Source organism: Grammomys surdaster, unplaced genomic scaffold (assembly GCF_004785775.1).
Source record: "Grammomys surdaster isolate TR1022 unplaced genomic scaffold, NIH_TR_1.0 352, whole genome shotgun sequence".
In the NCBI taxonomy this organism is placed as follows: domain Eukaryota; kingdom Metazoa; phylum Chordata; class Mammalia; order Rodentia; family Muridae; genus Grammomys; species Grammomys surdaster.
The window spans coordinates 653543-678865 of NW_021604771.1; the positions used below are offsets into that span (position 1 = coordinate 653543).

At 47.0% G+C, this 25323-nt stretch overlaps 2 protein-coding genes across 2 annotated transcripts in view; one reads left to right on the forward strand and one right to left on the reverse strand.

Moving 5' to 3' along the window:
* The window catches only part of LOC114631153 (isochorismatase domain-containing protein 2A), a 15513-nt gene extending 11899 nt beyond the window's left edge, over positions 1–3614 (reverse strand). The window contains exon 1 of the mRNA XM_028779445.1: positions 3502–3614. The gene's annotated coding sequence lies outside the window, so the exon portion shown is untranslated. The remainder of the gene's footprint in view (positions 1–3501) is intronic.
* Positions 3615–13306: 9692 nt separating this feature from the next.
* Positions 13307–25323, forward strand: part of LOC114631145 (isochorismatase domain-containing protein 2) — a 24612-nt gene continuing 12595 nt past the window's right edge. Inside the window, exon 1 of the mRNA XM_028779439.1 lies at positions 13307–13428. The gene's annotated coding sequence lies outside the window, so the exon portion shown is untranslated. The remainder of the gene's footprint in view (positions 13429–25323) is intronic.

Here is a 25323-nt window from a genome sequence, read left to right on the forward strand (position 1 = left end):
AAAAAAGAAAGAAAAAGAAAAAAGAAAAAATATCATATGATCAGCTCTTTAGATGCTGGGAAAGCTTTTGACAAAATCCAGTACATCTTCATGATAAAAATCTTGGAGAGATTAGGAATACAAGGCACATATCTAAACATAATAATGGTAGTTTACAGCAAGTCTATAGCCAACATCAAATTAGGTTGAGAAAAGCACAAAGCTATTCCACTAAAATCAGGAATAAGACAAGGCTGTCCACTCTTCACATATCTACTCAATAGCTAGTATATATAAGTGACCCCAAAAACTCTATCAGGGAGCTCCTACCTTCAGCAAAGTGGCTGGATACAAGCTTAACTCAAAAAAAAAAAAAAAAAAAAAGAATCAGTAGCCCTCCTTTATACAAATGATAAACGGACTGAGAAAGAAATCCAAGGACAATAGTCACAAATAATATAAAATATCTTGATATAGCTCTAACCAAGCAAGTGAAAGATCTATAGGATAAGAACTTCAAATCTTTGAAGAAAGAAATTGAAGAAGGTATCAGAAGATGAGAAGATCACATACCCTCATGAATTGGTAGGATTAACATAGTGAAAAATGGTCGTCTTACTAAAAGCAATCTACAGATTCAATGCAATCCCCATCAAAAGTCCAATACAATTCTTTACAGATCTTGAAAGAACAATTCTCAATTTCATATGGAAAAAAAAAAACCAGCATAGCCAAAACACTCCTGAACAATGGAAGAACTTCTGTGGAATCATCATCCTGATCTCAAGCTGCACTGCAGAATAGTGATAAAAACTGCTCAGTACTGTCATAAAACAGACGACTTCGTCAATGGGATGGAATTGAAGGCCCAGATTTAAATCTATACACCTATGGAAACTTGATTTTTTGACAAAGAAGCCAAAACCATACAGTGGAAAAGAAAGCATCTTCAACAAATGGTGCTGGTCTAACTGGATGTCTCCATGTTGAAGGATGCAAATAGATCCGTATCTATCACCCTGCACAAAACTCAAGTCTTAGTGGATCAAGGTCCTTAACATAAAACCAGGCACACTAAATCTAATAGAAGAGAAAGTGGGAAATATCCTAGACTACATTGGCAATGGAGACAACTTCCTGAACAGAATACCAAGGGCTCAGGCTCTAAGATCAACAATGGATAAATGGGACCTCATGAAAAGCTTCAGTAAAGCAAAGGACACTGTCAACACGACAAATCAGCAAGCTGCAGATAGGGAAAAGATCTTCACCAACTCTACATTTGAGAGAGGGCTAATATCCAAACTATATAAAGAACTCAATAAATTAGATACCAACAAACAAAATAACCCAATTAAAAGTGGGGTACAGATTTAAACAGAGAATTCTCAACAGAGGAATCTCAAATGGCCGAGAAGCACTTAAAGAAATGTTCAATGTCCTTAGTCATCAGGAAAATACAAATCAAAACGACCCAGAGATTACATTCACAACCTTCAGAATAGCTACAATCAAAACCTCAAGAGACAGCAGTTGTTGATAAGCCTGTGCAGCAAGAAAAACACACGTCTGTTGCTGGTGGGAGTGCAAACTTGTACAACTTTAGAAATCAATATGGTGGTTTCTTGGAAGATTGGGAGTAAATCTACCTCAGAACCCAGCTATATCATTCCTGGGCATATACCCAAGGGATGACACATCCTGGTCATGGATGGATCTAGAACACATGGATGGAAATAGAAAAAAATCACCCTCTGTGAGGTAACCCAGACCCAGAAAGACAAACATGATATGTACTCATTTGTACATGGACATTAGTAAAGGACAAAGATGCTACAATCCCCAGACCCAGAGAAGCTAAGTAACAAGGAGGGCTCAAGGGAAGGCGCAACAGACTAGCTATCAAGGGGAGACTGGGGGTGGATGGAGACAGGGACAGGGATCAGGTGGGGGAAGCAGGATGGAGAGAGTATTGGGAGAGACTACTGGAATTCAGGGGCAGGGTGCATCTCAGAAACAAGCTAAAATCTAGTCTGTCCCAGCTATCTAGGAGGTTGATCCTAGCTAAGACCCCTAGCAAGGGGGATACAGAGCCTGAACCAGCCATCTCCTGTACTCAGGCAAGACTTCCAGTGAACAGATCAGGATACTAATCCAGCCACAAAACCTTTGACCTACAATCTGTCCTGACCACAAGATGTGCTGGGGTAAAGGTTGCCCAGAAATGGTGGGAGTGGCCAACCAATGACAGGCCCAGCTTGAGACCCAAGCCACCAAAGGGAGCCCACCCCACTCCCTGGATAGATAGCCACAACTCAGAGGCTGGATAGCTCAGAGACCTAAGGTAGAACCAAACACTCCTGGCAATAAATAAATATTTTTAAAAAATTTAAAAGGCAATGAAATAATTCCTAATGACATTCTGCTACTGATACTCAGAGACTGGTATTTGGCCGGGTTGTCATCAGAGACACTTTATCCAGCAACAGATGCAAACAGATGCAGAGACCCACAGCCAAAACATGAGGCAGAACTCGAGGAGTCTTGCAGAAAAGGGGGAGGAAGGATTGGAGGAGCCAGAGGGGTCACAAGCCAACCCACAGAATCAACTAACCTAGGTCCATAGGGGTTTGCAGAGTTGAACCAGCAACCAGGAAGCCTGCATGAGACTGACCTAGGCCCTCTGCATGTTACAGCTGTGTAGCTTGGTCTTCTTGTGGGACTCCTAACAGTGGGAGTGGGTACTGTCTCTGACTCTTTTCTGCTTTTGGGACCCTTTCCTCATACCGAGTTGTCTTGTCCAGCCTTAATACTAGGGGGTGGGGGGTGCATAATCTTACAGCAATTTGATATGCTGTTTGGTTGGTGTCCGAGGGCACCTTTCTGGAAAAGAAAAGAGTGGATGGGAGTCGGGGACGGGGATTGGGAGGGAAGTAGGGGAAACTGGTTGAGATGTAATATATGAAAGAATAAAAAAGAAAGAAAGAAAAAAGTTCGGGCCAGCTGGGTGTGATCTGAAGACTAAGTGGAAGCTGGGTGAGAGGTGGGGCAGAAAATGACCAATCTGAGAGAAAGAGTCGAGGTGGGGCGGGCATGTAAGACGTGAAGGGGGGTGTCTGGTCTGGAGAGAGATTTAGGGGCATCCTGGGAGTTCTGGAAGGAGCCCTCAGTAAAGGAAACCTGTCTGAGGCTGAGGTAAGTGACCTCCTGTGGACGGATTGAGGAGGAGGCTACTTAATTGGGCAAGTGGTTACTGCACACCACTACAGGAACCCAGATTGCCAAGCTGTGTGACCCTGAGTGAGTTTCACTCCCTCTCTGGGATGCTTTTCTTCTTGGAAGAAACGGGCATGGGAATCGCCCACTCCCGGGGCTGATACAAAACTTAACTCTGGAGAAGCTTGAAGTGCCTCCCTGATGGTTCATCCTGAGACCAACTGGAGCCCCGCCTCAGCCGGACAGCCCGGAACGCTTCCGTCTCCCCCCTGTCCCCCGTCAGTAAGGACGGGCAGTTGGACTTACCTGGCGGTATCAGGTTCGAGTCCAGCCAGCCCCTCCACTAGGGCCCTTCAGCGCACTTTCCCCACTGGACTGTCACTGGCGCCGGGCTGGGTCACCGTTTTGCCTGCGTTGGACACGAGGTCTGCGCCCCTTACGTGTCTGCCCCTCCCTCCCGAGCAGGCCAATCCGCTCGCGCCTCGGCTGCGCCCTAAAAGGGGCGGGGCAGCTAAGGAGGGTCAGTCACGGGAATCTGATTAGTCCGCAGAAGTTTAAGGGGTTGGAGAGATGGCGCTTAGCACCAATGGAGAGCCGATAAGGGCGTGAGTGGCGGCCTCTGCAGAGAGCTTAGATTCTAACTGGGGAATGTGGGTGGAGGTTGCCAGGTTGCACCTTTGCCTTATCGCTGCGCAGCACGCCCTACCCGGGCTGGTGGAAGATGTGGGGTTATGACCTGGCTCTCCTATCTGAGCTAAAGGTGGTAGCAGCCGCATGTAATGCCAGTTCACGATCGTGGGCTACACAGTGAGAGCCTGCCCTCCCCCAAACAACATCAACAAGCAAAACAAACAAACAAAAAACTGGCTTGCAGAGTCCAGCGAGGTCCGGACCTGATTTCTGTAGAGTTTGACCTCTAGAAGCCTTATTTTGGAAGAAGAGGACTGAGTCCTGCAACTTGTCTTCTGACCTCTGCAGACCTGATGTGGCACAGGCACGTATGCAAAGACAGACACACACTCACACACACCACAGAATAAGATGGAAAAATTAAGTAAATACACCTCAGGGAAACCTCTTCCTTGTCCCCCTGCCCACATCACTGCATGAACCTCGGGATTCCAAGGATGTCCTCCACACAGAGGCCAGGCTTCCTGTTTCCAGGTGTCTTTTGGGCCTCAATTTCACCCCTCCGAAGGAAGCTCTGGAGTAGGGTGTGAGCCTGAGGGTGGAGTGACTGACTCAACCCTGGAGGGGCTGGCACTCCCCTCTCAGAGACAGGATCCCTCTCCTTCCAGCCAATGTAACCCCTCTCAAGTCTCCATTTAAAAGCCCTCAACATTAATCGCTGAGTTTGTCTCTGTGCCTAGCCTGGCCTTGCAAAAGAGGCCTTTGTTCCTTAATTGGCTATCTCCAGGCACTTTTCTCTGCCTCTGCACTCATGTACAGTCCGTTTTATATTCCAGGCCCAGCTATGTGTTAATTGGTCAAGTAGGAGATGCCCAAAGAGCCCCTCCCCTCTTGTCTGCACTTTGTCTCTTGTATCCGTCCTTACCCAGCAAGCCACAGGCTCCAGAGTCTGCCCATCTACCCCATAAAATAGGAACGGTGTTAGGGGTCACCTGCATTCCCAGGGGGACCTCTCATCCTGGAACGCCAGCCCTCCACTCAACTGACCCATGCCCTTGCACACTTGAGCGGTGTGTTCTGAAATGTATTTCTACTTCAGAACGTTCAGCCATGCATCCTAGAGACCATGTAGTCCCTCAGGGTCTCTCAAACTGGGCCCTGAGGTCTGTGTGCAGAGAGACTTCTGTTCACATTCCATGGGGCTGCAGCTCAGGGACACCTGGTCCCCCAACTGGAGGCCCAACTACCAGAGGTTCCTGCACAACCAGATTTGCAGGTTAGATAGCAGGAGGCCCCAAGGCTAGGTCCCAGCACTACTACCATGTATTTATTGTATACTCACTATATACTAGACCTCAGAACCCAACACCGAGCAAAGCTAAAGTTCCAGAGGCTGTCTCTAGGGCAGTGGTTCTCAACCTGTGGGTCAAAAGCTCTTTTAAGGGGAGGGAGTCAATGACTCTTTGACTGGGGTCACATGTCAGATATCCTGAATATCGGATATTTACATTACAATTCATAACAGTAGAAAATTACAATTTTGAAGTAGCAATGAAAATAATTTTATGGTTTGTGGGTCACCACAACGTGAGGAACTGTATTAAAGGATCAAAGGGCCGCAGCATTAAGGTTTGGAACCACTGGTCTGTGGGCTAGCAGGAGGTTAGAAAGTGGCTTGAATAGCTGAGTATGGTGGTGCACACCTGTTTTTTGCTTTTGTTTGTTTGTTTGTTTTTGGTAGTTTTTTTTTCAGTTATTTTTAAATCAATTTATTTATTCACTTTATATCCCAATATCAGCCTCCCTCCTCCCAGTACCCCCTCACACAAGACTTCCCCCCAATCCACCTTCCCCTTCTCTTTTGGAAGGGAATTCCCACCCCCAGGTGTCATCTCCCACTAAGTCCCCCCTCCCCCTGCTGGGGGACTAGGCACATCCTCTCCCACTGAGGCCAGCCCAGGTGGTCCATTTAGGGGCTGGGTCCACAGGCAGGCAGGTGACAGGCTCAGGGACAGCCCCCACTCCGGTTGTTGGGGGACCTTCATGAAGGCCAAGCTGCACATCTGCTACACGTATGCAGAGGACCTAGGTCCAGCCAGTGCGCAGTCTTTGGTTGGTGATTCAGTCTCTGGGAACAGTGGTGTACAACTTTAATCCCAGCACTTGGGAGGCAGAGGCAGGTGGATCTATGAGTTCCAGGCCAGCCTGGTCTACAGAGTGAGTTCTAGGACAGCCAGGGCTACACAGAGAAACCCTGTCTTGAAAAAAAAAAAATCAAACCAACCAAACAAAAATAGCCCAGATAAGTAAATGTGTCATGGAACATGGTAATCTCAATACTTGGACAGCTGAGACAGGACGATTGTTTGGAGTTTGGGGCCAGCCCAGGCTACACAGCAAGTCACAGGGCATTCAGGCCTATACACCAAGATCCTGTCTCAATCAGAATAATGGAGCAAATGATAAGGAAGGAAACCACTGTGTGCACGCACATGGGAAAGAAAACTGAGGGGGAAAGATCACAGTAAAGAGCAGCCAAGGAAATCCCCAGGCCCTACAGGGAGGGAGTGGATAGAACCCACAGAAGCTTGAGATTGGTGCATACGTTTATTTGGGTGGGATATAAACACAATATGGATTCACAATGAGTTAGTACTCCCTCACAGTGGGTGCTAACTCATTCAGCTCCACACCAATCCTGGAAGGCGGATGGTAATTAACCCTCACTTTAGATGAGGTTCGCTGTGTTTGAAACAGGGTCTCATGGATCCCAGGGTGGCCTCCGATTCACTAAGTATTTGAGGATAACCTTGAACTCTCGATCCTTCTGCTTCTGCTCCTGATTCCCAAGTTCTGGGATTACGGGCATATGCCACCAGGGAACCTAGAGTCCTGTGCATGCTACATAAAAAGTTAAAAACAGTTAAAGGGGGAGCACTAGATGGCTCAGCAGATAAGAAGCGATTGCCACAAATCCTGACGACCTGAGTTCAATCCCCATGACCCACATGAACTTGGAAAGGAGAGCAGCAACTTAACAAAGTTGTCCTCTGATCTCCACACATGCGTGCAGGTGGGCACCTGCACCCACCCATACACAATACTGATAGCTAGTTGTTTTTTTTTTAAAGAACTGTCTGTCCTAGAATTATAAGCATACCTGCCCCATGCCAGGCTCTGTCACTGCTCCCCAGGGTCCCAGGCCTCCCACATATAAGCCTTTAGGCACAGGTAGGCATAAGCACTTTCCCATGAGCTCTGCCTCAGCCTAAAAATATCTAGGTCAGAAGTGGCTATCCTCAGCATTTTCCCACGCAATGCCTCATCCTATCCTCAGCTCCCCCCCCTCGGGCCCTGCTACCCTGGGGATTACCTGGCATCTCTGCTATAAATTTTCATCATCTTATTATAAAACATTTCAAACTTGCAGAAAAGTTTAGCCCATTGTCAGATGGAGTGAGTCTCAAAAAACAAAAACAAATATATATATATATATATATATATATATATATATATATATATGCGCATGCGTATGCATATGCGTATGTGTATGTATATGGGTGCATATGTATATGTATGTATGTTTGTATTTGTGTGTATATGTAGTATATGATGTATATGTATGTCTCAGTGTCAGGCAAGAGAATCAGGAGTTCAAGGTCATCCTTGGCTACATATAGAGTTCCAGGGCAGCCTGAACTACATGAAATCTTGACACACAGACAGACAGACAGACAGACAGACAGACACACACACACACACACACACACACAGACCTAGGCCATCAACAGCAGCATCAACTTGTTAGGAACATGAATTCTCAGGCCTAACACTCGACCTGCAGAACCAGAAGTTGGGATGGCAGCTAGAACCCTATGTCTTCAGATGTGTGCCCAGGTCTTGTTAGTGACAGAGGATGCTGGAACTCAGCTCCTTTCTGCCTCCTGCTGCAGCCTGAGTTCTTTTCTGAGATTGCAACTTTGGTAAGCTGGGATTCCTGCCATTGCAACAGAAAAGAATCTCAGGAGAAGTCAGTATGAAACAGAGTCAGAGTTTATCGGGAAAAGATGTTTACACATGGGCGTTAATAGAAAGGGAAGCTTTGGCAAAGGATGGTATGTAGGAGTGGGCTTCTCAAGAGAACCCAGTGTGAGTGCCTGCCTGCCTGTCTTCCTCCCTCCCTCCCTCCCTCCCTTCCTTCCTTCCTCCCTGCCTTCTTTATTTTCTTTCTTTCCTTCCTTTTTTCTTTCTTCCTTCCTTCCTTCTTTCCTTCCTTCCTTCCTTCCTTCCTTCCTTTCTTTCTTTCCTTCTTTCTATTTTATGTGACCAAGTCTCATGATTCTAGTGGCTTTTGAAGTTACATTGTTTAAAGGGATTTTGCTGTCAACTTGAGGCAGGGTCTAATGTATCCCAGACTGACCTCAAACTCAGTATATAACTGAGGATGAGCCTGAACTCCTGATCCTCCTGCCTCCACTTCTCAAGTGCTGGGATTAGAGTATGTACTATCACATCTGGCATTTGTGGTGACAAATACAGAACCCAGGCCTTCATGAATGCTAGACAAGCACTATGCCAATAGAGCTACTTCCTATAACAAACAGTTCAAAGGGCTATTGATTTATTTTTTTTTCTAGACAAAGTTTCTCTGAGTAACCTTGGCAGACCTGGAACTCACTCTGTAGACCAGGCTGGCCTTGAACTCAGGGATCCCCCCGCTTCTGGCTCCTGAGTGCTGGGATTAAAGGCGTGAGCTACTACTGCCTGGCTCAAAGGACTTTTAAAATTACATTTATTAGTGTGTGTGTGTGTGTGTGTGTGTGTGTGTGTGTGTGTGTTTGTGTATATGTGTATCTTTCTGTGTGTATGCATATGTGTGTGTGGTGTGCGTATATGTGGTGTATGTGTGGTGTGTGTGTTTGTGTATGTGTGTATCTCTGTGTGTGCTTGAGTGTGCACACTATAGGCATGGCACAGACTGTATGTAGAAATAAGAGGATGATCTGGGGTTTTGATTTTGTCTCACCACGTGTGCCCTGGGGATCGAACTCAGGTCATCAGCCTTGGCAGCAAATACCTCTACCTGCTGAAACATGTCTACAGCCCCTTCATCTACTTGTAAAAATATTTATATGTAAATATGCATGTGCTCTCATTAGTAAGTGTGAACCACTGAAAAGACCAGAAGAGGCATCAAAATGCTTGTAAGTCAAGTCACAGGTGGTTATGAACCATCCTGTGGGTTTGGGGAACTTAAGTCAGGTCTTCTGCAAGAGCAGTAATTGCTCTAACCACTGATCCATCCCTCTCTAGCTTCCCACAACGTTTCTTTAAAGACAAGGTTGGCTGATGGGAGGATGCTTTTGAACTTCTGATCCTCCCGCACTGGCCTGCAGAGTCTGGGATTATAGGTGTGGATCGTCATGCTGGGTGTTACTCAGTGCTGTGGAGTCCAGCCCAGTGTGTGGTGGTTTAAATGAGCTGTCTCCCCTGGTGCTGGACACTTGAACACTTGGTCTCCAGCTGATGGCGCTGTTTGGGAGGTTTGGAAGGTGTGGCCTTATTGCCTGAAGTATATGCACTAGAGGCAAGCTTTGAGGCTTTAAAGACTCGAATTTCTAGTTTGCTCTTTCTATCTTCATGCTTACAATAAAGGATGTAAGCTCTCAGCTTCAGCCCCAGCTGCCTTGTCTACTGTCTGCTGCCTCTGCTCTGCCAACATGGACTATTATCCCGCCGGAACCAGAAGCCAGAAAAACCCTTTCTTTTATGAATTGTCTTGGTCGTGGCAATTTTGTTATCACAAAAGAAAAGTAGCTAGTATACAGGGCCTTGTGCATTCTAGGCAAGCACTCTACCCCCTGAGCAATACTCTCTCCTCCTGTTTTTTAATAAGTTTCCCAGGCTGGCCTTGAACTTGTAATCTTCCTACCTGGTAATTGGAATTCCCAGAGGAAGGAGGAGCGTCTAAGCCTAGTGTGCCATATATCTAAAATTCTAACACTCAAGAGATGGAGGCAGGAAAGTCCAGAGCTCAAGGACAGTGTCACAAACACCACCTGTGACTGCAGCTTCAGGAGAGCCAAAGCCCATTCAGGCCTCCATGGGCAAACACATGCGCACAATGAGACACCGGCATGTAAGACATAAATAAGATAAAAATAAATCTGTTTTTTTTTAAGACAGGAAAATAGATGGAACTGGAAAATATATTAAACAACCTAACACTGGCTCGGAAAATCAAACACTGAGTGTTCTTTCTCAAATGTGGATTCTGGCTTTCATCTTTATACATGTGTATTGTGTGGGAGAGAGTGTGGGCAGAAGCCAGGAAACAAGAGAGGGACCCCAAGAGGAGCCGATGCTGTGAGGAAGGCGGTGGTGGGGAGGATAATAGAACACCTGTGAGCTGAGGACTGTGGGTGAAAGAGCACAGCGGGGAGGAAGGTTGGAGGGAGGGGAACGAGAGGATTTAGAGATCAACCTAAACTCACTGAGTATGATATGCCAATTAAATGACAACATAAGATTTCCCACAAGGCCTAGGGAGGCCATCAAAACGGTTCCATGAATAAAGGTGCTTTCCGCCAAACCCGATCACCTAAGTCTGATATACAGGACCTGCACAGTCTGGAGGTGATCTAATAGTCAAGAGTACTGACTGCTCTTCCAGAGGACGTGGGTTCAATTCCTGACACCCACGTGGAGGCTCACAACAGCCTGTAACTCTAGTTTCAGGGGATCAGGCATCTTCTTCTGGATACTTTGGCACTGAATGCATGTGGTAAGCAGACACACACATATATACGAATATGAATTTTAATAAAAGAACCAGGTATCCAGGCATGGTGGTGGACAGCTTTAATCCAAGCACTCTGAAGGCAGATGCAGGCAGATCTTCATGAGTTAGAATGTCAGCCTGGTCTACAAAGTAAGTACCAGGACACCCCCACCACCACCACCAGGGACATAGTGAAACTCTGGGCAGGGGTGTCGGGAGGGGGAGGGAGATGGGGAGAGGGAGGGGTTGGTAAAAAGAAGGAGGTAGAGAAAAGAAAAGAAAAAGCAAATGTCATCACTCCTGTGTTAAAGACTCTATAAAGTTAATTGGCCAGTGCTGGCTTCAGTTCCCCTGACGGCTAGTCATACCAGGTACATTAGTGTCAGTGCTGAACCTGGGGCTCTTGCCTGGGTTAGAGTGCACGACTGGGAGACGCCCATGCCTGGCATTTCAGGAGTCCTGTGAGAAGTGAGAGAACCAGTGAAACCCATTCATAACACAGGCTCCCCTCCTCCCACCAAAGCCAAAGGCAGCCCCTCGGGAGTTCCCATCCATGTGTTCCCTCCCTGGCACAGCTGTGGAGGTAACTCAGATGGTGGGACACTTGCCCAGCATGCATGAAGCTTCGAATTCAATAACAGTGCCGTTCGAATCTGTACAAAAATAGAGTCTAGGGAAATAAACCAAGCCGACTCCTTTCTTGGACCACACACCCAGAGCCTTCTAGACTCAGGTCCACCTCTGGTCCTTTTAGGGACTCTTCGTACTTTCTCTTCTGCGTTCTCCCTTCTTTCTTCCTAGTGGCATCGAGCACAGGTTGCTCCCTTTGCCCACCCCCCTCTTCTCTACCTGGTGTCTGCTCTGACTCAATAGTCCCCAATGCCACTGAGCATTGCTATGGGTCAGGCCCAGAACTTGATGTTAGAGCTGTGTAGACAAGATCCCTGCCTCATGGAGCGCAAATAGGGGACCAGTCAGGTTAGCAAAATGAAGGGTGACAGGGGGAGCCAAGTGCTAATGGGGCACTGGAGGACAGCCAGTCCAGAGTCAGGCACAGGACTTGGAATATGTACGTGTGTGTGTGTGTGTGTGTGTGTGTGTGTGTGTGTGTTGCTGTGTATCTGCTAATACCCAAGAACCTGCTGAGAGCTTCAGAGAGTAAGATAGATTTTCAATTTCTGATTGATACAGAGTTCTGTGATATAAATAAAATGTCCTGTGCTAACTAGCTATACTGCGTGGCCAGGGAAGGCCTGGAACGCCGAGCAGAAGCTGGTTACGGGGAGGCGTGGTCTCTAACATCAGGATCTGCACATGCAAAGGCCCTGGGTTGGGCCCCCCGGGAGGCGGGTGTGGCCGGAGCGCACACCGGATAGGATGGGGAGAATTGAGGTTGTTTTTATTTTTATTTTGTTTAGTTTTTGTCGGTTAGTTGGCTAGTTGGTTTGTTGGGGTTGTTTGTTTGTTTGTTTGTTTGTTTTTTAATCTTTGTTTTCTTTGTTTCATTTTGTTTTTGAGTCTCAGTTTCAGGATGCACTTGAGTTCACTGTACTGGGGAGACCAACCTTGAACCTCTTCCGGTCACCTTCCACTCCCCAGTGCCATCCCCCCACCCCCATATGTATACGGCGCTGGATACTGCAGCTAAGGCTTTATTGGTGCCAGGCAGGGACTCTGCCACCTGAACTACATTTCCAGCCTTGTTTTTTTTTCTTCTTTGTGGGACAGTGTCACACTCTGTTAGGGTTATGTAGATATGGAACTCTATGTAGACATAGCTCTCCCCCGAATGATCTCCCCCCACCCCCACCCCCCAGCCTCCCACGTGCTGGGTTTACAGTCTCACTTAGCCACCATGCCGAGCCCTTTCCTAATACCTTCAAGGAAGAGAAATCCTCCTGCCTCCACTTCTGAGTACTTGGGGTCACGGATATTAAGCCACTGTAATCAGTTTTTATTTTCTTATTCATTGAACTCAAGGCGATCCTCCAGCGTCAGTTTCTAGAATACTGGGATTACAGGCCTGAACCACCATACCGGGTTTATATATCTGGATGGAGTAATCCTGCCTCTCAACCCCCATCTCTAAGCACAGTGTCCGTTTATTATATAGACCACCAAAGGAGACAAGCCTTGAACTCCTGGAGACAGAGCTAACTGGCAAGCCGTGGGGCAAAATGTCCTTGGCTGTCTTGGGAGGTGGGTTTTCTGGACAGGGTTTTTCTGTGTAGTACTGGCTGTTCTGGAATTCACGTTGTAGACAAGGCTGGTATGGATCTGAGTTATGCCTGCCTCTACTTCCTGAGTGTTAGAACTTAAACATTAGCGCCACCATACCCGGCTGTTTTGGTTGACAGGCTCTCACCATGTAGTCCTGGCTAGTCTCGAACTGGCAGTCCTTGTATACTTCAGCCTTCCTAGAGCTAGGTTTACAAGAAAGCATTACTTCTGCCTGGTGGTCCCGGATGGAGCGGATGGTGCCAGGAACCTTTCACTAGCCTCTAGTTCTGGTCGTTCTGCACCTCCCTCCGGGTTAGAAGCTGAGCTCCCAGCCAAAGCTCTCCTCCGTGGACTTTCATTGGTCATACCCTCTGTCTCTTCGCCTTCTCGAGCTTCTGTAGACCAATCGGATTAACAGGGTGGAGTGGAACAGTGAGGCGAACGCCGATTGGGTGGCTTGGCAGAACAGAGGCCCGCGGTTCCTACTACATATCCACAAAGGGCAAAAAGGAGACCCGGTACGGAGGCCTGGGGGAATCCAGCGGAGAAAGATCTCGGGACTTCTAGGAAAAGGGGTCCGGACTCGAACCTGGGACCTTCGAGTAAGTCCCATTCGCTACTTTGCGCGCCGTTTGCAAACACACCATCCAGCCGTTCAGACAGGGAAACGGAAGCCTTGCAGGGCGTCAGGTCGGGGATTTGGGGTGGTATTCCAGTTGGTCCCCGGATAGATCCCCGGGGAGGGTTCCCAACCCTTCTAGAGCCACCTCTTGCATCAGCCCCGCGAGTGAGCTATCCCTGAAGGAAAAAGAGGCCCAGAGAGGAAGTGAAACTCACCAGGGTCACACAGCCTGGAATTCCGTGTTCCAGGATCGGGTTCTTGACTCCTGCTTCTCTCACAATTACTTGCTCTCCCTCTCCCCAGAGCATCCTGAATCCTCTCCCAACTGTGTCCGCAGTCCATCTCGAGCAAATCTGGCGAACTGAGCCTGGGTGTCATGAGTGCCAGGCAAACCAAGTGCTGTCTACCACTGAACGACTTTCTTGTTCTTTAAACGTATATGCCACAGGTGGTATACAGCACTTCCTTCACACTGTGCCTCCCAGAAATGGGTTCCCAAGCCAAGAGCCCAGCCCTTGGGACATAAGTCTTTTTAAAAACACGAGGAGGGTAGAAGGGGGGGTGGCGAACAGACATGGCTCCGCTGTTATGAGCTCTGGATTCTCTTGTAGAGGATCTAGGTTTGGTACCCTGCACCCAGACGGTGGTTTACATCCATCTTTAACTCCAGCTCCAAGAGATCTGACTCCCTCTTCCAGCCTCCACTGATACTACATGCATGTGGCCATGCAGTCTCAGGTCAAACAAACCCAATCAGGGCTGGAGAGATGGCTCAGCAGTGGCTCCTCTTCCAGAAGTCCTGCGTTCAATTCCCAACAACCACGTGGTGGCTCACAAGCACCTGTGATGGAATCCGGTGCCCTCTTCTGTCATCCAGGCCTACATGTAGACAGAGCACTCATATACAGAAGAGATAAATAAATCTTTTAAAAATATATAAATAAACCTAATCAACTCACACGTTTGTGATCCTTGGAATCCGGAGAGAAATGAGCCCCCCCCCCATTTGTCTCTGACTTTCACATATGGATACCCTCTTCAATATATAAACTAAATGAATAAATAGGAATTTTTGCCAGGTGGTGGTGGTGCACGCCTTTAATCCCAGCACTTGGGAGGCAGAGGCAGGCGGATTTCTGAGTTCAAGGCCAGCCTGGTCAACAGAGTGAGTACCAGGACAGCCAGGGCTATACAGAGAAACCCTGTCTCGAAAAAACAAAAAACAAAAAAACAAACAAACAAAAAAAAACAAAACAAAAAAACCAAAAAAAAACCCAAAAAAAGGAATTTTTAAGGAAAAAAAAAACTACATTTGCCATTCAGGGGGCGCAGGTGGGAGTTTTTCTTTCATACCACGCTTTCACTTTTAATTTCCCTTGCTATGTTGGAGACCTCCCTTGCAGTTGGTTTTGACTACAAAGAATCCATAGTGAGAACTTTGGCAGGTTTTGTAATCCCAGCTACTCTCAGTAGGAGAATTGCAAGTTAAATTCCTGGTCCCCTTGAGCAGTTTAGCAAGATTCTGTCTCAAAGTAAACAGTGTTGAATCTGATCCCTGGTACTGGAAGAATAACTTGTGTGTTTATAAATTCTTGCACTAGGTGTGGAGGCTAGAGAATCAGAAGTTCTAGGTCATTCCAAACTACATAGTGGAAAACTTAAAAAAAGAAAAGAAAAAAAATGTATATAATCCCAGCTCAGTGACTCCATGCCTGTAATGGCAGGATTTAAACAGCTAGGACAGAGGGTTGACGTGAGTCCCTCACCAGCCTGTTCTCATCTATACACAGTGGTTGAGAGTGGATATGATGCCCTGGGTCATTATGCATTAGTGTCTTTTGTGTAAAGCATCATGGGTCACCAGGTGGCCAGGCTGCAAATGGCTGTAGTCTGTCTAACACTTGGGAATGTCCATATTGGGAATATGTGGCCCTTTGTCACTAGAGCCCTGTCAAAGAGTCTTGTTATTAATAATAACCTGGTCCCTGTCAGGTAAATACTTAGGGACAGATTTCTGGATCAGGGTTTGTGTGTCTATCATTTTGAGGATGGTGACCGTGGAGGTTAGTGTCCGATGCCTGTCAGGCTATGAGATTCTGAGCCTCCTGCTTGGACCCTCTGGAGTTCCCTGCTGCCTTCAGCCAATTGCCAGGTGTTTGTGATCCTCCGTGTGTCTCTCCAGCCCATCCATCCCTCAGAAATGTGTCGTGGTGTCTGGGTGTCCCTTGTGCTCAGAACCAGAAGATAGCCCTGTGAGTGAGAAGAAGTCCTCTGGGCACTGGGTAGATTGCTCAATGGGTAAAGTGTTTGCCAGTCAAGTCTGAGGAGTTCAATCCAGGTCCTTGGCAGCCATGTAAAGCTAGACACAATAACATGTAACTGTAATCCCAGTGGTCACACTGGGACATGGGTAGAAATGGAAGACTCCCCAGAAGTCTCCTGACCAGCTAGCTTTGCTTGTGCAGCAGCAGAAAAGAGAAAACTTTATCTCAGTGTGGAAGGTGACTGCCAGCACCTGAGGCTGGGCTCTGATCTCCACATGCATGGACATGCTCCCACGTACACACACAGAGAGACACTCACTGGTCCTCCAGGAAATGAGGAGCAGGCTCCTTGAGGTGGGACGTGACTGGGGTTAGGCGAAGGGGGAATCTAGAGCCTTGTGGTCAGGCGGGCAGAGCCTGTATCTCAGTTTTCAGTCTGGGAGAAGACATTGGGTCAAACGGGAGTGGCTGTCAGTTTTAAGCCTCATCCCCACGGGCTGTTTTTGTTAGCTGTTGACTTTATTGCAAGGCTTGTATTCATTCTTCACTGGACAGTCTGTTACACATTATACAGTCTTAAATGTCTTGTTGGTTAGCTGTTTTGAGGCAAGGTCGTGGCTGGTCTCCAACTCTTGGCACGATACCCAGATAAGCCTCCGATGTGCTGGGATTATAAGCATGTTCACCATGCCCAACACATTCATCCTAATTTTATAGCTCTTCCTTCCTTTTTTTTTTTTTTTTTTTTGAGACAGGGTTTCTGTGTAATAGTAGCTCTGGTTGTCCTGGAACTTGCTTTATAGATCAAGCTGGCCTGGAACTCACAGAGATCCCCCTGCTTCTGCCTCCATATTCCATATTACTGGGATTAAAGACATGCCAACACTCCCTGCTTCAGTTTTTTCGAAAGAAGGGGAAAGCTGGGTCCAGCACCCATGTCTTGGCTAATAGCTCTCTGTAAGTCCAGCTCCAGGTAATTTGATGCCCTCTTCTGGCCTCTCTCATCGTGACATCCATGTGTTTCACAGACATCCATGCAGGCACAAGACCAATATACACAAAGTAAAAATAAATAAATAAATCAATCTTAGAAATCAAAAACAAAGAGTGGGCTGGGCATGATGGTATACACTGGGTTAAGCAGGACCATTGAATGAAGGAGACTCTGCAGGATGAATTTTGGCTTCTCAGCCTCAGGGGATCACCCATTACTTACCATTACTTAAGCAATTCTCAGCCATAAGAGACTTCTAGGTTTGCCAGGTATGTCTCAGGACTAAGTTGTGCAAAGGCTCTGAGAATCCTTCAAAGAAACAGCTCTTGGATAACAGCCACTGACTATTTACAAAAAGCTACTTCAGAGCCTTGGTGCCATCATCCTGGAATTCATGCCAGATACAATGGCCCTGCTAAAATTCTGCTTCAACACACCTTTAATCTCAGCACTCTGGGAGGCAGAGACAGGTAGATCTCTGAGTTTGAGACCAAACTGGTCTACAGAGTGAGTTCCAGGACCAGGGCTAAACAAAACAAAATAAAAAACAAAAACAAAATAAAACAAAACAACAACAAAAAAAGCCTGTCTCAAAAAACAAAACTCCTTAATCACAATATGACTGGTAGCACAGGATGACTGAACTTCAGATCCTTCTGCCTCCACTTCAAGTTCTGAGGTTCCAAGCTTGTGCCACTACACCTGGTTTCTGTGGTGCTAGTCATGGAATCCAGACGTTTGTGCATGCAGTCTACCAGCTAAGTTACATCCAGCTGCCTACCCCCAAAGTGAGTGGACACCTACTCCCCCCATGGGTTTTCCCCGATCCTGAAGCCTGAGATGAGAAAGAGAGAGAGAGAGAGAGAGAGAGAGAGAGAGAGAGAGAGAGAGAGAGAGAGAGACAGAGAGACAGAGAGAGAGACAGAGAGAGAGAGACAGAGAGAGACAGAGACAGAGAGAGACAGAGAGAGACTGAGACTCTGTGTAAGTGGGATGGTACATCTGTGGAAATTAGAGGACAGCCTCAGATGTTGGGCTCCCTCTGAGACAGGGCCTCTTGTCTTCCCTCTCTCTTGGTCTCTGTTGTGGAGTATTCACCAGAGAAGACTGCTCAGACATGGGTTAAAGTCAATAGAAAGTCTTTATTAGCTGGCCAGTGACTATGCTAGGTGCTTGACATCCCAGTGCAGCCCTGAGCCTTTCTCAGGATGAGCTTTTAAGGACAAAGCACATATTCTGGGTTGTCATACTTCTGTGAACAGGAACAGTTAGCCAGAAACAGACATACATAAAGTAAGAAGACAGGTTATTATGTTCAGAGACTTTCCCAGAACTATGGGCTTTGCTGGAGTAAGCCTTTATTGTAGTTCTGGCTGGTGGTGTTATCTGTGTCCTGAGCTTTATAGCCTGAATGGCACTTCCATCATGGAGTCAGTTAGGCTAAGGCGTGGGGCCCTGTTACAGTTCCCACTGGTCTTAGTGAATGAGTCAAATCATGGTATCCTGTTTTAGTTTAAGATGCAAGGCCTCACTGTTAATCCAGTCAGAATGAGAATTAAAGGCCCGGCCAATGCTGATAGCAGAGTGGTTAACCAGGGAACCAAGAGAACAGAGACTGGTAACAATTATTTCCCCAACCATGGCAAAAGAAAAAAAATTAATTATTTCTGATCAATTAGCCTAGAAACAACAGGTTTCTTCCAAAGCCATACATAGGGATTTTTCGTTATTGCTGCTGCTGCTGTTGTTGTTGTTTTATTTTGTGTTTATGGTAAGAAGTCTAAGCCTTTCCAATTTTGTAGGACCATTTTTATAAGGGAATCTAACTTGTTTTAATTCAGAAACTGAAACTTTTAACACCTCTAAGTCCTGATCAACCTCTGTACTTAGCTGGAAAAGCATTGTAAGAGGCATGTTCAGTCAAGCTGTTAGTACATGCCCGCCAAGTGGTCTCAGAGGCCCAGTAATTTTGTTGTTATCCATATGAATTACCCACAAGGCACAATAGCAGACATCAAAATAAGGGAACGTGCCCAGATTAAATGTTTTGGGATATTAGACATGTTTTAAATCTTTATAAGTCCTCTAACATTAATTTAGGCTGCCCCCAATCTCAGAGCTTTGTCTGGCAATGGGCTGACAGTCTGGTTTGTTTCTGTCCCTGTGAGTCTGGGAGTCTAAGCAAACCCAGCAATCCTGGCTGATTTCTGGCTGGGAATAATTAACTCTGTCCCCTAGGGTTCCTTCCTGTGGCATAGAATCTGATTCCTGAGGTTTTTCAGAAAGCCTCAGTTTCACAAACCCAATTTTTGCACTGGAAACTCCTCCCTTGTGCCTACCAACTCGGGGCCCAGCTGCAGGGCATGCTTAGAAATGTAAACTCTGCACTCTTTCTTTTCTAAAAAAAAAAATAATAATAAACCCCATATTTCCTCTCTCTCCAGTACAAGAAGACATTAAACTGGGCATCAGTGCACCAAGGCCAAGATAAATATGAGTTGCTGGTTTATGGACACGTTAGCTAATACTTGCCTATGTTCCTAGGTCCAGGCCTGAGGACCATGGGGGTTGGATCATTCATTCTAAACCCGCATTCATTCTAAACACAGGTTTCAGGAGGAGGTAGAGGGGAGGGAGTGGAAGGTCCTAGGGCCTTACAAAACCTTAACCTCAGTGTGTCCATAGTCGGGAGACAGTCCATTTGGGAGCAGCATCTGTGGCCTCTACTTTCTTGACATGGTGGACCTGTGGCTTACAGCCAGCTACCGTCATTGCCTTCCGGCACTAGTGGAGAGAATCACCTTGTAGGATGCTTTCCAGGTTAGTGTCAGTGCCCCTTTGGCTAATCACTTGATTCACATGGTCCGCCCACCACTGGACTCCAACATAGGAAAACTGCTGGTGCACTCAGAGGTCAGCTGGGCCTCAGATAGCTCAATGAAAAGCCTATACAGAGGACTGGAGGCTCCATAGTGACTTGAGAAAGGAGTGTTAGAGAGTTCTACTAACTGCTGGTCTCTGAGCCTGGGAGGCAGTGGGGGAGGAGCTCTTCCAAACTAACCTCTCCCCATATGGGGCTCAGTGGGCCCAAAGAAAAGCAAAGGAAGGAGAGCTGTCCATGCTCCTCTAATCTCTAACGAGAGTTTTGTTAAATTTTGATTCCTCTTTTTTTTCCTTATGTCTGTCTGTCTGTCTGTCTGCCTACCTACCTATCTACCTGCCCAGAACTCTGAGGTCTGTGTGCACAATGAAGTTTCCAATCTATGTCTAAAGCTTTAGGTTTGTTGAGAGGTTTGGGCTATGAAACCCAGGCCATTGTCAGACCGTATTGCCAGGGAGAGGCCAAATCTGGGGACTAGTTCCTGGAGGAGCATCTTAGCTACTATTTGAGCAGTTTCAGTCAGGTTGAGACGGCTTCTATCCACCCTGGAAAGGCATCCTCCCCCAGCAGGCTGGATCTTGGCGAAGTCAGTTCTCCCCGAGTCTGCAGGGGTGTTGGTCTCTCATTTGGACCCCTTCCTGGATAAGGGCTCTCTGTTTTGGATTCATTTGGGCACAAACCTGGCATCTGGCTGAGACATCCATGCTAAGCTATCTAGTCTAGGTATAACACATAACATGCTCTGAGCAACTCAGAAAATTTTGTGGACCCTAGGTGAGTAGCCTGGTGAGGATTAGTTCCCAACAATCCTGCAGGTTGTTTTCTGAATGAACTTTTTCTCTGGTGTCCTCTGTCAACCTGTGGGTTTGAGCTATCCGTTTCTTCTTTACCATGGAGTACAGTACAGCACCAGGGTGTGACATGACATCAGAATACCAATAGGCCTCACTGGTCTTAGGGCTTTTGTCACACAGGTAGGTCAGCAGCCCAGCAGTAGAAGACAGCAATTTATAGGAGAAATGAAATAGACTATAGAAGGGCCAAGTTTGGTTTTTTGGCTTTTTTCTCCCTTCCCTTCTGCCTCTTGCTCTGGCCCTGCTTGCTTCATCCCCACTTGCCCCCGCCCAAAGTACCCTGTAGCTGTTTTCAGACACCCATATGAGGGCATCAGATCTCATTATGGATGGTTGTGAGTCACCATGCGGTTGCTGGGATTTGAACTCATGAACTTCTGAAGAGCAGCCAGTGCTCTTAACCACTGAGCCATCTCTCCAGTACTCCCCCACCCCCTTTTTAATATCCTTTTCTTCCAGTGGTAAGAAAGCCTTCTTTCAATAGAGATCATGCTGTGGCCAGTAGTAAAAGCACACTGACTGACAGTCCATGTGTATGGTGGAAGATTTTTCTTTTTTCCTATTTGAGAGCCTGGGTCAGATTACTCTTCTTTTTTTTCTTCTTTTTTTCGAGACAGGGTTTCTCTGTATAGTCCTGGCTGTCCTGGAACTCACTCTGTAGACCAGGCTGGCCTCAAACTCAGAAATCCACCTGCCTCTGTCTCCCAAGTGCTGGAATTAAAGGCATGCGCCACCACCACCCGGCAGATTACTCATCTCTGTTCTCTGAGTTAAGATTCCTGACTTGGGCCCAAAACATTTCAGTTAAGGTAACTCCTACAGCTCCCATGCACCTGGCTTTATCTTTCATCTCCTGACAGTTATGGTGGAGTGCCTGTATCATCAGGCAGTAGGGCAGCCAAATTGATGACTTTGGGTTTCTCAAACGAAACTCAAGGATGGGCCAGGAGTAGGGCCTGGTATTGGGTCACACAGTCATTAGACAGCCAGCATTCTGGTGCTCCTGGAGAGGAGGGCCTCAACTATGCCCTGGGTGCTGTCAATATAACGTCTGTCTTAATCCAGAGTTAACCTGTTTGCTTTCTTTTATTAAGCAAGCAGTAGCTGCCACAGCTCTTAAAAAGGTGGGCCATCCTGTGCCTGCAGGGTCCAGTTGTTTAGACAACATGTATGGCTCAGGGCATTTCCATGGCCCCAGAGTTTGGGCTAAAACCCCTTTTGTCTTTTGTTTAGTTTCAGTCTTGATTATGGACTTAGTGCCCCCCGCCCTTTTGTGCTCATGTATAGAAAGAAGGCTTGCTAGTTCCACAAACTCTGGGATTCTTGAACCTGTCTCTCAGTCCTTGGAGTTGGGATCTAACGGACGGTAGCCATCCTATTCTGAGACAGGCTCCTTTGCCTCCTCTCAGCTGGTAGCCAAGCCTCTGAAGTACAAAGTTGGGCTTTCTTAGCTGGCATTCTGTAGCCCAAGGTCTGTAACTCTGGTGCAGTCCCTCGGTGGTCCTTTCATATTCTCTTTTTCTGGGAAACCTGACAGAAGGACAGAAGTCTGGATGTAATATCTTTAAGTTCTGGGGCAACCTGGTCCAGGTTTATTGCCTGTTGTAACCTCCCACTGGATCTGTCCGTTTGAAAGCAAAATGGGTTGAGTCATCTCTGCCAGTGGGAGGCTGAAGAACCACATCTTTAAGGTCAAAGAGTGTACACCTGTTTCTCTGGAAGAATCAGACTCATGAGAATCAGAGGTCCCAGGTGTCTTCACAGGCAGGAGAGTGTGTGCCAGGGTGACTCTTCAAGCTAGGCAATATGGACTGCAATTTCCCGTTTTGTTTCTAAGGTCATTGTTGTTTAATCATTACTGTTTAATCATGAAGGATTTGACAGAACTAGCTAGTTGAACAGTTATAGGAGCTTGGTGTTGGGCCAGTTCTGTGGTGTGGGGTTCTGCCCATACCCCTGGGAGTCTCTGTTGCTAGTCTGAGAGATTTTCCAACTGTATCTTTTCATTGGAGGCAGAACTTTGAGTGAGGAGATATCCTTCTGACAGATGGTAAGACACTACAATTTTGCTGGGTATCGGTAAGTGTAATTGTGTCTCCTCATCAGAGGTTACAGTGACTTTGAGTCTATGCAGAAGGTCTCCTCTTAATCAGCTCTCTGTTGTAAACACCTTTGAGCTGCCTCAAGACACCGGGACCTGCTTATATCTCTCTCTTTTTTTTTTAACTTTTATAATTTTTTTTTTTTTAGTATCTGAGGCCAACTGAGTGACAAAGGAAATCTATTTAGCAGCTGTCTTTAATCTTTCTAAAAAGTACTTAGTGAAAATTGCTGAAAGTCTCCTTGGACCGAAGGGAAAATCTAGTCTGTCCAGGCTGTGTCGTCCAGTAGCAAGCCCCCTGCCCAGCCCAGGGCAGTATTTTTTTATTTTGTTCAGAGAAAGGTGAGTTCTACATTGTGAAGAAAAACACACGAGCTTTCTCTTTTCCCACGGGCTCAGCCCAGGGGAACTTTTCAACTGCCCTAGGGCTGCTTAGAGCGGGAACAGCGGGAACAGTGTGGAAGGAGTGATAACCGGAAACTATTCCCCCTCGCTGCTTAGATGGGGGGCAGCTGGATGAGAGGCCTGGCCTCTCCCCACCTCCACACAGGGACCAACCCTGACTGTGAGCAGGTGTCAAGCAACCAAACTAGCAAGCGCTCTTCTTCCCGGAGTGGGACAAGAGGGGGATTTTGTTGTTGTTGTTTGTTTTGTTTTTGTTTTTGTTTTTTTATGTGGGGAGAGTATCTCTGGTGACCTGGTAGAAAAAAAAGGATTTTGGTCCCCAACAGGAGGGAGCACAGGTCTTAAATGGGGTGGAAGGAGGGTCTCACACCAGAGAAAGCCACAGGTCAATACAGGGAAAGAAAACTGATTGATACACATAGAAACACACACACACAGAGACAGACATACAGTAAAAACAACCAGGAATGGCCACCATACCTTCACACACGTTGAACAGACCAGAGATCCATTGGTGTCTCACGTGATTCCCAGACACTGGATCACCAGCGGCGTCTGACCTTTCCTATGTGTCCAAAGAGACGATGTCTTAATCAGATTTCCCTCCGGAGGTGACAGACCAGGAGAATTTCTAATTTGTTTCCTTTAGGGGTGGAGGTGTAAGACCCCTCTAAAGTGTTAGGCAATGATTGGTCAGAGTAAGTACTAGAGACCTGGACCATCTCGGGTTGTGCACCTCTAGGGGCTCATGGCCACCACACTCTTCTGTGGCGGCAAGTTTTGGCTACGTCGCTTTGTGCTCCTGGTGGATCGCATGCATGCACCTACGCACGCACACATTCAGGAGCTATCTTTGGAACTGTGAATGAAAGACACATACACATATTAGCTCATTTTTAAAATGCCTTGGCTACCTCAAAGGCTGGACACTCTTAAACCTTTACCTGCTACCCCAGGCCTAATTGGGGAAGTGGCCAGTGGCCACTTGTAGCCGTCCAGCGGCCATGAATGAACTGGGTTTACCTGAAAGGGGGTCTGGAAATGTAAAGGACGGTGTGGGGGGACGGGGATGAGAGGAGCACGGAGCCCAGACAAGTTTCTGATCAAGGCTCCAAGTTTAATATTCAGCACTAGGGGAAGCCCACCGAACCCATCCTTTTTCAGCTGGATTATGTTGCAAAGCAGGGTCAGTGGGCAGTCTGTTATTCTAAGGTCCTGCGGGAACTTGCAGGGTCCTTTGGTAAACAAGGTCTATTCGGCCTGCTCAAGGCTGGGAAGGGCACAGCCACGCGACTGGTTGGCTTTACCTCCTGCTGCTCTTGCGTCCCATTCTTCTACTCCAAGTCATGGTGATTCTGCCCTGTTCCTCTCTTGTCCTTGCCCTGTATCCAGCCATTAGCTGTTGGCGTCTTTATTGATCGATCAAAAACCAAAGGACCGTTAGCATTTGGACACGGAGATTCCCGATTGAATGAAAGCATTAGAACCAAGCTCCAACACTCTGCCTTGCTCCAAAGGGCTCTGAGACCTCAAATGTCTTGGTCAGCTCTGGGATCTCAGTGGGACCTTCAGAAATATTGTGGGGAATTTACCAGAGAAGATTGCTCAGACTTGGATTAAGCCAATAAAATTCTTTATTAGCTGGTCAGTGACTACACGGGGTGCTCAGGATCCCAGTATAGCCCTGAGCCTTTCTCAGGATGTACTTTTAAGCACAAAAATCCTGGGTTGACACACTTCAGTTAACAAAACAGTTACCGCAGAAGACAAAAAGCAAGGTTATTACGTTTAGAGACTTCCCCAGAACTATGGGCTTTGCTGGAGTAACCCTTTGTTGTAGTTCTGGCTGATGGTGTTGTCTGTGTGCTGAGCTTTACAGCCTGAATGGCACTTCCATCATGGAGTCAGTTAGGCTAAGGCGTGAGGCCCTGTTACAGTTCCCAGGCCTCAGTATCCCATTGAATGAGTAAATAATGAATGAACACAAATCTCCCCACAAACAGTGGGAGAGAACTGCATAGAAAGCCTGGCTGGAATCCTCAGCTGTGCAGCACCTCGGAGCCCAACAACAACACAGCCTGCAGGGGAGTCGGGTGCCACACAAGGTGGCTTATGAAACCCCAGGGTCCTGGGTATACAGACAGAGTAGCAAAGGAATTCAGGCATGCCTGGGTCTCACCAGGCATTTGAGTTCCAGATCATTTTGAGACTCAGTTTTCTCCCTTGTAAAAGTGTAACTTTAAAAAAAAAATGGGGGGGGGGGGCCCGTGTTTACTGGGCAGGTGACTTTATCAGCCTGGTCTATATTTTTCTTTCTCTCTTTCTCCCTTTCCTTCCTTCCTTCCTTCCTTCCTTCCTTCCTTCCTTCCTTCCTTC